The sequence below is a fragment of the Scyliorhinus torazame genome, chromosome 8 (genome assembly GCF_047496885.1).
Source record: "Scyliorhinus torazame isolate Kashiwa2021f chromosome 8, sScyTor2.1, whole genome shotgun sequence".
Lineage (NCBI taxonomy): Eukaryota > Metazoa > Chordata > Chondrichthyes > Carcharhiniformes > Scyliorhinidae > Scyliorhinus > Scyliorhinus torazame.
The window spans coordinates 138,863,947-138,878,800 of NC_092714.1; the positions used below are offsets into that span (position 1 = coordinate 138,863,947).

The window sequence follows — 14,854 nt, forward strand, 5'->3', positions numbered from 1 at the left end:
TCGCTTGCTTGTGCAAGCGAGCGGGTGTGGACTAAGAAGCCAAATAGCATTCTTCTGTGCTCTAACGGTTCTGTAATTCTACTCTTGCCTCCCAATTCAAATCCCCCCTCCAAACCTTCTGCACAAAAATCTATGTGCACACTCCTTGTGCACTACTGAGTGCTGCACTGTCAGAGGTGCCATATTTTGGATCAGTCATTATTACCAAGCCCCATCTACCTTCTGAGGTGGACAAAAAATTATCCCATGGCACCACTTTCAAGAGCAGCTCGTGGCCTGGCCAATATTTATTCCTCAATCAACAGATGATCACAATTGCGATTGTCACATTGCTGTTGTGGGAGCTTCCTGACTGCTGTCACAGTAACTACCTTCCCTTTCAGTAGAGCTTCATCAGGACGTCAGAGGTTGTGAAAATCAATCTGGTTTTGTCTTGCTTTTTCCAAGTAAATTCTGAGTGAAAAGGTTCGTGTTAATCAGTGATGTATTATGCTGCGTCCCTAGTATTATTGGTTACCCTTCGTTTAAAAAGTTGTCCTACCAGTTCATTGGTCAATATTAATGTAAGTAAAAGCATGAAGGAGCAGCCTGTTACAATTTGTGGAGGACGGCACCCTTTTTTTAACCATCACAGCAAGAACAATCGGGTTTGAGATATGTAGTCGCTCCAACAGAATTAGTGCTGAAAGGGAGGGAGAGAGAAGCCTGGTTTGTGTATTCATTGTGGCAGCCGCTGGTCGGTAAACACCGATTATTTATCCCTCCTCCTTCGTGATCGCGGTGTGCTGAGAGTCAGGCCGCCGACAGCACCAAGCAAGCTGCCCGCTGCCTTGCCCGCCCTTACCTGCCCGGAGAGACGCTCTCCTCAGGGACACCGGCGGCCGCTCTCCTCGGTGGCTTGGGGGGCATGGCGCGCGGAGACAGAGCGAGCAGCAGCTGTTTGGCTCGAGCGGGATACCGCCGCCTTCAAAGGTTTAAAAGGTTGCTAGCTTCCAAACGAACAGACGATAACCCCAACACCGCGCCAAACACTCGCCGCTTCCGGCTTGTGCGTCACTTCCTTAGCACCGCCGCCAGCCAAGGAAGTGGTCAGGGAGAAAGTGCCTGCTCCCCTCCCCCAGGTTAGGGAGAAGGTAGATCGCCTCCGCCTCGTGCCATCCCTCGTTGCCCTGGAGGAGGTGGTGATGAGCTGCCTTCTGGAACCACAGCTGTCCATGTGGTGTAACTTTGTGTTTTTCAAACTTTTTTTGCCCGGGACCCATTTTTATCAACCAGCCATCCTTCGAGACCCACGCCAGCAGATTTGGCAATCCGCGGGGCCGAACTTCTCATCCCACTATTTTCACTTACCTTTAATGTGACAGGTGAGCCTGCTCGCCTCTCACAATCTCTATATTTCTGATAATAACTTCAGCTGATGAGTTAAAATCTCATTTGTGAGGGATAAGGTTTGATTAAATCATTAGAAGGGGCCATTGTGAGGGATACGGTTTGATTAAATCATTAGAATGGGCCATAGGATGTGGAGATAACAGGATGTGGCGAGCAACTGACGTTAACGTGAACATACAATGTAACAGATGGTAGGCATACCGGAAAGAATGTGAACCTCGACAACCTGAACCGATCACGCAAGAGGGGAGGGGACTGGGGCGACGGGATTAGGATAAAAGGGATAGAACAATTGCCGTAGAGTGTGCTTCTCTAGTGAAGGCACCCGACTCTGCAGACTCAAAACTAATAAAGGAACTTGCTTATACGACTTTGTCCTTGGTGTCAGTGATTGTGAGCACATCCACATCTCACAAACTTGGGGGCTCGTCCGGGATCCCAACGGCGCTCTGCCAGTAGCCGGGAGCGAGGAGTGACGAGACGACACGTCCTACCAATTTCGGTAGTCTCTGAAATCACCGCTCTCGGGCTGACGCAGTGACGCGGCCCGGACCAGAGGACTCTAGAAGCAAGAGGGAGACGAACCAGGAAAAAGTAGACTGTCGAGCAATTCTTGTGTACAAGACCCGGGTAAGAAAATTGACTTAAGTATTACTCGGGCGACGGTGGGAAGACGACGGAATTTATTGTCTTAAGGAAACAAGGTCCAGGTTAATTAAGTAACGCAGGATTAAGGATTAGACATGGGTAGTAAACCCAGTAAAAAGGAAAAGGATGGAAAAACGAATCCAGAAATCCCGCCCGATAGTCCGTTGGGGCGAATGTTACAAAGCCACCTCTTGTACTAAGGGGAAGTCAAAGGAAAAGATGATCCGGTATTGTTACTACAGATGGCCAGAAGAACCAATAGCACCACCCTCAATTTTATGGCCAAAATATGGATCAGACGAGGATTGGGCGTGCCAACAGTTAAACATTTACGTTAACAGTAAGTCACCCGTTAAACCCGAAGAAAGTAGTTATGCCGCTTGTTGGATGATGGTCACCAATATGTTTAACTTGAACGTTAAAGGGAAGAAAGACCAAGAACCTCTCCCTCCCCCTCAGTGGGACTGTTTAGACAGTCTGCCACCGCCCTATCTGCAGCCCAATGCGCCCCCTCAGAATAATCAGCCACAACTGGCAGACCAACAGGCGCCCATAAATCCTCCTCGCTTCCCCCACCGCAACGGGAAGACCAACCAGTGCCCATAAACCATCCTCAGCCTCTAAATCCTCCGGACATAATACAAGGGCCCCACACTCCTTCAACAGAAACAGGGGCCCATAATGATCAACCAGGGGGAATGGGGACGATCCCGAGGTCAAGAAAAACAGAAGTCCAGCAGTTAAAGGACGATGTCAAAAATTTCCCTCTACCAAGCACCCGTCCAACGGTGCTGTTCCCCTTGAGGGAGGTACCCATGGGTGACGGTAACTTGGGATTTGTGAACGTGCCCCTAACAAGTACTGAAGTAAGAAGTTTCAAGAAAGAAATGAAAAACCTGCTGGAGGACCCCCTGACAGTGGCTGAACAATTAGATCAATTCCTTGGACCCAATATATATTCCTGGGACGAAATGCAGGCCATTCTGGGGAATCTCTTAACCCCAGACAAGAGGCAAATGGTAAGAAGCAGGAATGAGGATTTGGGAAAGAGAAAACCCTGCTGTAGGGAATGTCCCGGCAATACCAGAGAACACAAAATTTCCAATTGCCCGACCCGCATGGGACCAACAAACACAAGCGGGGAGACAAGATATGATAGATTACAGAAAGTTAATTGTAAAAGGGATAAGAGAATCGGTCCCAAAGGGACAGAATTTCGAGAAAGCATTTGAGAATAGACAGGAAAAAGATGAGGCTCTGGCAATATTCCTCCAAAGATTAAGGCGGAATATACAACAATACTCAGGCATTGACCCAGAATCAGACGCTGGGCAGCAAGTCTTGCGAGCTAACTTTGTCACTAAATCGTGGCCAGATGTTAAAAAGAAATTAGAAAAGTTGGAAGACTGGAATGACAAATCAATGAACGAGTTACTAAAGGAAGCACAAAAAGTATATGTGAGAAGGGAAGACGAGAAAGCGAAGGGTAAGGCGAAGATAATGATGCAGGCGGTAGAGCAGGTTGTGGAAAAGAAGTGGACGAGAGAGACCCCAGGTAGAGGCAGGGGGGGTCGACAAGGACAACGGGGGAGGGGAAGAGGCAGAGGTAGAGGAAGAGGAGGACAAGGACCAGGAAATTGGGAGACAGGACCCATGAAATATTATTGTGATGAGGAAGGACACTTTAAAAGAGATTGCCCAAAGAGAAAGAAGGAGGCGAAAGTATACGCCATGATGGAAGAGGATGAATAGGGGGGTCAGGGGCTCCACTCCCTGGGGTTTAAAGGATACAGAAGGGAGCCCTTGGTTAATTTGAAAGTGGGACCCTGGGGAGAGGAAGTGGTATTTATGGTAGATTCAGGGGCAGAAAGATCAAGTATTATCCATATACCAAAAGGAATGAACACAGGAAAGGGAAAAATTAAAATTGCGGGAGTAGGGGGAAAAGCATTAATAGCCCCAGAAATAGAGGACGTACTCGTTAAATACCAAATGAGAGAAGCAATTGAAACCTTAATATTAATTCTACAAGCAGGGATGAATTTAATGGGACGAGATCTGCAAATGCAATTAAAATTAGGGACGGCCCCGGAAAATGGAAACGTAGTAGTGAAAATGTACGTTCTGACGGACCAAGACGAAAAATAAATAAACCCCATGATCTGGGCCGGGGAGGGTTACATATACCCCCGCTAAAGATCAGCCTGAAAGCCGGATGTGAACCAGTCCGTGTAAGACAGTACCCCATCTCAATGGAAGGGCGGAAGGGACTCCAACCAGTGATAGAAATATTGGAGGTAGAAGGAGTGGTGGAGCCCTGCATGTCCCCATATAATACCCCCATATTACCAGTCAAAAAGTCTGACGGAACGTATCGGATGGTGCAAGATCTGAGAAAGCTGAACAAAATAGTGGAAAAGCGCCATCCTGTAGTGCCAAACCCATATACCATTATGGGACAGATTCCCCATGCCCATAAATGGTTCAGTGTGGTGGATCTAAAAGATGCATTCTGGAGCTGCCCACTTGATGAGAAAAGCCGAGATATTTTTGCCTTTGAATGGGAGAATCCATACACCCGACGGAAGCAACAATATAGGTGGAAGGTTCTACTCCAGGGATTCACCGAGTCACCTAACTTGTTCGGGCAAGTGCTAGAACAAGTACTAGAGGAATATAGTAGCAAGCAGGAGACCCAATTATTGCAATATATGGATGACCTGCTACTGTCCGGCTTGGACAAAACCTCCTCTTTCCTAGGAGAAAGAGGTTTAATTTGGATCGAGAATTTTGCATCAAAAACTAAGTTCCTATATGACAAAATGGCAGAGAAAGTAAAGGAATTGAAATGGAAACAGGAGGAAAAAGATAGATATGATGAACTAAAACAAAGCCTGATAAGGGCACCAGTGCTCTCTCTCCCATGTTTGGAGAAGCCCTTTTACCTCTATGTTAATGTGGAAGGTGGAACGGCAATGGGGGTTCTGACCCAAAAGTGGGGAGGAAACAAAAGGCCAGTAGCATTCTTGTCGAAAGTATTGGATCCTGTGTCCCGCGGATGGCCACTGTGCGTCCAAGCAGTGACCGCTACAGCGGCTCTTGTGGAAGAAACCCGTAAACTCACTTTCGGCGGCGAATTAATCGTAGCAACCCCGCATACGGTACATACAATCCTGACACAGAGATCCCACAGATGGCTCACTGACTCCCGAATTCTAAAATACGAGGCAATCTTAATGGAAAGGGATGATTTAAAAATGATAACAGATAGGGGTGTAAACCCCTCACAATTCCTATTTAGTGGGCCGGAGGAGGAAGGAGACCCAGAACATCACTGCCTAGATTTAATTGAATACCAAGCAAAAAGTAGGGAGGACTTGGGAGAGGAACCACTGCCCGAGGGGAATAGATGGTTTATTGACGAATCATCTCGATGCATAAACGGGAAGAGACACAGTGGATACGCAATAGTGGATGGGAAAGCACTGAACAGAGTTGAGACAGGGAGATTGCCTAACGATTGGTCAGCACAGACTTGTGAGTTATATGCATTATTAAGGGCTTTGGAGTTACTGAAGGGAGAGCATGGAACGGTACATACCGACTCCACATATGCCTTTGGGATAGTACATACGTTTGGAAAAATATGGAAGGAAAGGGGAATGATAACCACCAGAGGGAAAGGATTGGCCCACGAAAAATTGATAGAGCAAATGTTAAGCGCGCTCCAGTTATCGGAGGAAATAGCAGTGGTCCATGTTCCCGGACACCAGGGAGGGAACTCCCTGGAGGCCCGAGGAAATAGACTGGCTGATGAAGCGGCCAGGCAGGCTGCCATGGGAGACACCATTAAAATAATGAGTCTCATCCCCACGTCATTAGAGATTACCAAAGAACCTGTCTTCACACTTGTGGAGCAACAACAAATGAAGGAGTTAGGAGCAACTAAAAATGAAAAAGGGGAGTGGAGACTAACAGATGGGCGACAAGTATTAAACAAGAAAATATCCAGGGAACTCTTGGGACAGATACACTCCCAGTCACATTGGGGCACCCAGGCTCTCTGTGATGCCTTTCTGCGGGTATATGCTTGTACTGGAATCCACACACTAGCTAAGCAGGTAGGCGATCGATGCATAATATGCCAGACGATAAACAAAAAGAATATGCGAAAGACAAAAAGGGGGTCGGAAATTGGCCATCCGCCCCTTCCAAAGAATACAGATAGATGTTACAGAACTTCCTTTGGTCCAGAAATGGAGATACGTCTTGGTAATAGTGGACTACTACACCCGATGGGTGGAGGCCTTCCCCACCGCCACGGCCCAGGCAGTGGGAAAGATACTGCTAGAACAAATTATCCCACGATATGGGGTTATTGAGTCCATTGACTCCGACCGAGGGACTCATTTTACATCCAAGGTGCATCAATTAATTTGTGAAACCATGGGAATACAATGGGATCTCCATACACCGTGGCACCCCCAGAGCTCAAGGATGGTGGAAAGAATGAATAGCACCCTAAAGACGCAGCTAACCAAGTTAATGTTGGAAACACACCTCCCATGGACCAAATGCCTACCTCTGGCACTATTAAGAATTTGAACCGCGCCCCGAAAAGATATAGGGGTATCACCCTATGAAATGTTGTTCGGACTACTTTACTTGGGAAGGAGTGAGGGAGTCCCAATGGTAGAAAGTAACGATGTGTTTATGAGGAACTATTTACTGGCAGTATCTTGTTCGCTTACAGAACTGAAAGCAAAGGGACTCCTGTCTCAAACACCCCCATTGGACTTTTATATACATAAGTTACACCCAGGCGAGTGGGTGTTGATAAAATCGTGGAGAGCAGAAAAACTACGGCCCGTTTGGGAAGGACCTTTCCAGATCCTCCTCACCACTGAAACTTCAGTCCGAACAAAAGAAAGAGGGTGGACACACGCCGCTAGAACAAAAGGGCCAATTGCGCCTCCGGAAGACAACACTGATCAGTGGACGGTGAAAGAGGGCGAACAACCATTGACTTTAATATTCTCAAAGGACTCAGATAAGAATGCTGTTTAAAATTGTCATGGTGACATGTCTAGTCGTTTTAATTGAAGGCTTACAGAAATGTGATAAATGTTATACTAAGGTAAGGACCAGAACTGGCACACATACGGCATTTACATATCACACCTCCATCTCCTCATCCTGTTATAAGAAGCTTATAGAATGCGAGGAAGGGGGGAAGCGATATTATATGCTACAGAATTCAGTTGGTTACCAAGGGCCCCCAAGGACAATGGCTATGTTTATGGCCAAGGGGGCAATGGGGGACGGGTGAACGAGTATTACAGGATAGAGAAAGGGAAATAATGGTGAAGGAAAAGAAGAAGGTCAAGGCTACCCCTAAACCAACTGCTCCCCAGGTATACCCCTCCCTTTATGAGGAGATCCAACATGAGATCCAGCTACCCAAGGCTGGGGGAAATTTATTTGTCGACCTGGCCCTGAGGATTACTCAGACACTGAAGGTTACTAACTGTTGGGTCTGTGGGGGGCCCCTTATGAATGAAAGATGGCCCTGGAGAGGTTCTACCATGGAAGCAGCAGACCTATTTAAGTGGAACATAACTACCAGCACCCACCGTAGACCCCAGGAGTGGGTACTAACCGATACTCCCCTGGCAACTGAGTGTATTGCTAATGACCCATCAGGGTCGCCTGTGAAACACGTGGGGGTGAGTCCGTGTAAACGGATCAAGACATTCCACAAAAATGGTAGCACCTCCTGGTGGCCCGAAAGGCCTACATGGTACTGGCGGGCTACCGATGCTCCCATCCAAGGGACGTGTGACAACACCACTGAAGGTCTGTGGAAATGCAAAGCCGAAACTGATAATCCCTATTTAGGGATTCCCGGCATGAAAACATGAGCTCATGATACGAACAAAGGAGGCCCGGCCCCGGAAGGATTATTTTGGATTTGCGGAAAAAGAGGGTACTCGATTTTACCCCCGAATTGGAAAGGGACTTGTTCCCTAGGGTTGATACAACCCGGTTTCTTCCTGCTTCCCAAACGCAGAGGTAACGCCCTGGGAGTGAGGGTCTTTGACGATCTAAGACGTCCCAGGAGGAGTGTGGAAATCGGTACATGGAAGGACGAGGAATGGCCCCCTGAGAGAGTAATCTCCTATTATGGGCCGGCGACTTGGGCGGAGGATGGCTCATGGGGTTACCGCACACCAATTTATATACTGAACCGCGTTATCAGGTTGCAGGATGTCCTGGAGATCATAACGAACAGGACAGCCGAGGCCTTGGGGCTATTGGCTAAGCAGCAGACTCAGATGAGGGTGGCAATTTACCAAAACAGATTGGCATTGGACTACCTTTTAGCTGAGGGGGGAGTATGTGGGAAGTTTAATTTATCAAATTGCTGCCTCAATATCGATAACAATGGGGAAGCCGTTATGGAGATATCAGAGGGGATTCGAAAGATTGCACATGTCCCTGTCCAAAAATGGAAGTCATTTGGGGTTGGAGGGTGGTGGCCTAGTGTCTTTGATGGAACCTGGTGGAAGACAATGGGGTTCATACTCCTATGTGCCTTAGCTGGCTTACTATTCCTGCCCTGTCTCATACCATGCTTCCAGAGACTCATTATGAGTGTGGTGGGACGGATGCAGGCGGTGACGGTCCCTGTTGGACGAACTGGCCAAGCGGAAGGCACACCCGGCTTACAGAAAATTATGATACTCAAACCAGGTGAGGTTCAGCAGTTGCAATGGGAGGAAATTAAGTTGATGCTGAGTAAACTGGAGACTAAGTACGCCAAGTGATTTATTCAAATACTTATAGAAAGAAAAAGGGTGGATTGTGAGGGATAAGGTTTAATTAAATCATTAGAATGGGCCATTGTGAGGATAAGGTTTGATTAAATCATTAGAAGGGGCCATTGTGAGGAATGAGGTTTGATTAAATCATTAGAATGGGCCATAGGATGTGGAGATAACATTATGAGAGATACGGTTTGATTAAATCATTATAATGGGCCATTGTGAGGGATACGGTTTGATTAAATCATTATAATGGGCCATAGGATGTGGAGATAACAGGTTGTGGCGAGCAACTGACGTTAACGTGAACATGCAATGTAACAGATGGTAGGCGTACCGGAAAGAATGTGAACCTCGACAACCTGAACCGATCAGGCAAGAGTGGAGGGGACTGGGGCGATGGGATTAGGATAAAAGGGATAGAACAATTGCCGTAGAGTGTGCTTCTCTAGTGGAGGCACCCGACTCTGCAGACTCGAAACTAATAAAGGAACTTGCTTCTACGACTTTGTCCTTGGTGTCAGTGATTGTGAGCACATCCACATCTCACATCATTGCATCCATTGAAAAAAATTAAGAGGTTTGTCTGCCGAACTTGCCATGCTTAGTCTTCAAATATCTGAAGTTTTGAAGGTTTTAAACTTTCATTTGCCAGTGCTGCCCTGCAAATAACACACATGAGCTATGAATCCTGATTTGCAATGTCACAATTAATAATACATACCTCAAGTAATCTTAATGCTGTTTTGTTCCTGTTTTCAGCTTCTTTATGGGTTGTTCACCAGAGGCCCTGGAGTTCACACCAGCACCGCTGGCAGCTGTAAAATGGAGTAATCCCTCTTCTGCCCAGAACGCGTGACGTCAGTGTGACCTGCTCTCTCCCACTGCTCCAGGTAGGAAGACTCCAGCGATTTAAAAAACACCAAAAACAATCTGCTCCTGGGTAAGTGCTGATGTCAGGAGGTGTTCTGCCCCGCTGGGATCCTGGCCTGTGCACGACTGAGGGGACACACATGCACAGAACGGCCGGTATTCTGAAAGCCGGTTTCGGCCGGCATTTTTAAAAGCCGGTCATGCCATTGGGCACTGCTTTCTGCAATCGGGAATACCGTGGCACATGGCCCTGCAATTGGGAATGCAACGTCACATAGCCCCGTGACCCACCCACATTCACGACCCTGGGTTTGAAAATGACTGGTGTAAGATATGCTCGCAGTGCTGTTAGGGAGGAAGGGCCAGGAGTTTGATCCAGTGAAGAAACCATAGGCCAGATAGTGGTATACAAAATTGTTGTACAAGGATGGAGAACCCGAGGGCACAAGATTCAAGGTAATTGGCAAAAGAAGCAATGGAGACCTCGGAATTGTTTTCTTTTCACACAGCAAGTGGTTAGGATCTGGAATACACTGCCTGAGAGTGTAGTGCCGACAGTTTTAAGAGGGAATTGGATTACTATCTATAAAGGAAGAGGGTGAAGTGCAACAGGGAGGAGATGCGGGACTGGCATGAGGTAAATTCCCCCTTCAGACAGCCAACGCAGATACAACACTGAGAAAACCGTAGGATCTGCTTTGGTCGCATCTGTTATTTACTTTGGAGTGTGGTGAGGGTCTGGAGTTCACCAGTTTGTTTACATGTACTGCATACTTTTTTTTAAAAATTAATTTATGGGATGTGGGCGTTGCTGGTTAAGTCAGTATTTAATTGCCCATAATGTTGCTAACTTTGCCTTAGTTCAATTGCTCTGTTTTATTACCTTTGCTCTTGAGTCGCCAGGTATCTTTATGATACCGCCACGTGGTTCAAGTCCGTGTAATGTTCAATAATCCAACACACCGATTAGTATGGTTTAAATCAAAGCACATTTATTATACACAGTAATCGCTACTCATGCACAAATTCTACGTTTAAGCTACTTCTACAACTAAAAGGCATATACTTAACTTGGAACTGGCACACCAGGTCAGGGGAACACATGGCCTTTTGTTCGGGTTCTGAGCCTGCGATATTCGAAGTTGGTACAGATTGGTAGCTAGGAGTGCCTATCTTTTTAAAAAATATATATTTTATTAAATTTTTCAAACAAACCTTTTCCGTTTTTACAAATCAACATAAAAATAATATAATAACTGGTAAATAACATTATTTAAATAATATAGTGAACTAACAAAGTGACAAAAAATAGTGCCGCTAGATAGTCGAGGAACGGTTGCCACCGCCTGGAGAACCCCTGAGCCGATCCTCTCAGCGCAAATTTTATTCGTTCCAGCTTTATGAACCCTGCCATGTCGTTTATCCAGGCCTCCACGCCGGGGGGTTTCGCTTCCTTCCACATAAGTAGGATCCTTCGCCGGGCTATCAGGGACGCAAAGGCCAGAATATCGGCCTCTTTCACCTCCTGCACTCCCGGCTCTTCCGCTACCCCAAATATCGCTAACCCCCAGCCTGGCTTGACCCGGACCTTCACCACCTTTGAAATCACCCTTGCCACGCCCCTCCAGTTCATCCAATGCCGGACACGACCAGAACATGTGTGTGTGGTTCGCCGGGCTTCCTGAGCACCTCCCACACTTGTCCTCCATTCCGAAGAACCTGCTCAGTCTTGCTCCCGTCATATGTGCTCTGTGTAGAACCTTAAATTGAATCAGGCTAAGCCTGGCGCACGAAGACGAGGAATTTACCCTGCTTAGGGCATCAGCCCACAGCCATTCCTCAATCTCCTCTCCCAGCTCTTCTTCCCATTTTCCCTTCAGCTCCTCTATCATCGCCTCCCCCTCGTCTCTCATCTCCTGATATATTTCGGACACTTTGCCCTCCCCGACCCATACCCCGGAAATCACTCTATCTTGGCTCCCCTGTGTCGGGAGCAGCGGAAATTCCCTCACCTGTTGCCTCGTAAACGCCCTCACTTGCATATATCTGAAGATATTCCCCGGGGGCAACTCATATTTTTCCTCCAGCGCTCCTAGACTTGCAAACGTCCCGTCAAAAACAGGTCCCTCAGTTTCCTAATTCCTACTCGTTGCCAACTCTGGAACCCCCCATCCATCCTTCCTGGGACAAACCTGTGGTTATTCCTAATCGGGGACCACACCGAGGCACCCGTCACCCCCCTGTGTCGCCTCCACTGCCCCCAGATCCTCAAGATTGCCACCACCACTGGGTTTGTGGTATACCTTTTCGGGGAGAACGGCAACGGCGCCGTCACCAGCGCCTTTAGGCTCGTTCCTTTGCAGGACGCCATCTCCAGCCTCTTCCACGCTGCCCCCTCTCCCTCCCTCATCCACTTACAAACCATCGCCACATTGGCGGCCCAGTAGTAGTCGTTCAGGCTCAGCAGCGCCAGTCCCCCTCTATCCCTACTGCGCTGCAGGAACCCCCTCTTTACCCTCGGGGTCTTCCCTGCCCACACAAAGCTCATAATGCTCCTGTCTATTTTTTTGAAAAAGGCCTTTGTGATCAGAATGGGGAGACGCTGAAACACGAAAAGAAACCTCGGGAGGACCATAATTTTTACCGCCTGCACTATGCCCGCCAATGAGAGTGGCAACATATCCCACCTCTTGAAGTCCTCCTCCATCTGCTCCACCAGTCGCGTCAGATTAAGTCTGTGTAGAGTTCCCCAGTTCCTGGCGACCTGGATCCCCAGATATCGGAAGCTCCTTTCCACTCTCCTTAATGGCAGAGCGTCTATTCCTCTTCCCTGGTCCCCGGGGTGTATTACAAAAAGCTCGCTCTTCCCCATATTTAGCCTGTATCCCGAGAAATCTCCAAACTCCCTCAGTATCTGCATAAACTCTGGCATCCCCTCTACAGGGTCCGCAACATATAGCAGTAAGTCGTCAGCATAGAGTGACATTCGATGCTCCTCTCCCCCTCTAACCACCCCCCTCCATTTCTTAGAGTCCCTCAACGCTATGGCCAGTGGTTCAATTGCCAACGCGAACAGTAATAGGGACAGGGGACACCCTTGTCTTGTTCCCCTGTGTAGCCGAAAATACCCCGATCTTTGCCGGTTTGTGACTACACTTGCCACTGGGGCCCCATATAGGAGTCTGACCCATCTAACAAACCCCTCCCCGAACCCAAACCTCCTCAGCACCTCCCACAAATAGTCCCACTCCACCCTATCAAATGCCTTCTCCACATCCATCGCCGCCACTATCTCTGCCTCCCCCTCCGCTGGGGGCGTCATCATCACCCCCAGCAGCCGTCAAACGTTAACATTCAGTTGTCTCCCCTTTACAAACCCTGTCTGGTCTTCATGCACCACCCCCAGGACGCAATCCTCTATCCTTGTCGCCAGCACTTTTGCCAGCAGTTTGGCGTCTACATTTAGGAGTGAGATAGGCCTGTATGACCCGCATTGCAGCGGATCTTTATCCCGCTTCAGAATTAATGATATTGTCGCCTCCGACATTGTCGGGGGTAGTATCCCCCCTTCCCTGGCCTCGTTAAAGGTTCTCGCCAGCAGCGGGGCCAACAGGTCCACATATTTCCTGTAGAATTCCACCGGAAACCCGTCTGGTCCCGGGGCTTTCCCTGCCTGCATGTTTCCCAGTCCCTTAGCCACCTCATCCACCTCGATTGGCGCCCCCAGACCTGCCACCTCCTGCTCCTCCACCCTCGGGAACCTTAGTTGGTCCAGAAAATGTAGCATTCCCTCTTTTCCCCCCGGGGGTTGGGACTTATATAGCCTCTCATAAAACGTCTTAAACACCTCATTTACCTTCCCTGCTCTCTGCTCCATAGTTCCCGTTTCATCCCTAACTCCCCCAATCTCTCTTGCCGCTATCCTCTTACGAAGTTGGTGGGCCAGCAGCCGGCTCGCCTTTTCCCCAGACTCATATCGCATCCCCTGTGCCTTCCTCCACTGTGCCTCTGTCTTTCCTGTGGTCAGCAGGACAAACTCCGTCTGAAGTCTTCGCCTCTCTCTATATAGTCCTTCGTCCGGGGCCTCCACATATCTTTTATCCACCCTCAAAATCTCCCCCACTAATCTCTCCCTTTGCCCTCTTGTTTCTCCTTGTGGGCTCTAATGGAGATCAGCTCTCCTCTAACCACCGCCTTCAGCGCTTCCCATACTACCCCCACCTGAACCTCACCATCGTCATTGACCTCCAGGTATCTCTCAATACACCCCCGCACCCTTCCACAGACCCCCTCATCCGCCATAGTCCCACCTCCAGTCGCCAGAGTGGGCGCTGCTCCCTCTCCTCTCCTAGTTCCAGATCCACCCAGTGCGGGGCATGGTCTGAAACGGCCATATCCGAATACTCCGTTCTTGCCACCTTCGAGATCAGTGCCCTACTCATAACAAAGAAGTCTATTCGGGAATATACCTTGTGGACGTGGGAGAAAAAGGAAAACTCTTTGGCCAACGGCCTAGCAAACCTCCACGGATCCACTCCCCCCATTTGTTCCATAAATCCCCTAAGCACCTTGGCCGCTGCCGGCCTACTCCCGGTCCTGGATCTAGACCGGTCTAGCCCTGGATCCAGCACAGTGTTGAAGTCCCCCCCCCATTACCAAGCTTCCCACCTCCAGGTCCGGGATACGTCCCAGCATCCGCTTCATAAATCCCGCGTCATCCCAGTTCGGGTCATATACATTTACCAGCACGACCGCCTCTCCCTGCGATCTACCACTCACCATCACATATCTGCCCCCGTTATCCACCACTATATTCTTAGCCTCGAACGACACCCGTTTCCCCATCAGTATCGCCACCCCCCTGTTTTTCGCGTCCAACCCTGAGTGGAATACCTGTCCCACCCATCCTTTTCTTAACCTAACCTGATCCGCCACCTTCAGATGCGTCTCCTGGAGCATGACTACGTCCGCCTTCAGTCTCTTTAAGTGCGCGAACACCCGGGCCCTCTTTTTTTTTTAAATATGTTTTATTGAAATTTTTTTCCCAAACAACAATTTTTCCCCTCTTACAAAGCAAACGCAACAATAACAATACAGAAATTTTTAACAATACACAA

At 48.5% G+C, this 14,854-nt stretch overlaps 1 long non-coding RNA gene across 3 annotated transcripts in view; it reads left to right on the forward strand.

Moving 5' to 3' along the window:
• Window positions 1–1,080: 1,080 nt before the first annotated feature.
• The window catches only part of LOC140428151 (uncharacterized), a 62,886-nt gene continuing 49,112 nt past the window's right edge, over window positions 1,081–14,854 (forward strand). For 2 of the 3 annotated variants that reach the window (XR_011948718.1, XR_011948720.1), the window contains exons 1-3: window positions 1,081–2,380; window positions 6,794–9,444; window positions 9,627–9,757. This is a non-coding gene — a long non-coding RNA (uncharacterized lncRNA). The remainder of the gene's footprint in view (window positions 2,381–6,793; window positions 9,445–9,626; window positions 9,758–14,854) is intronic. The other variant, XR_011948719.1, reaches the window with a different exon arrangement.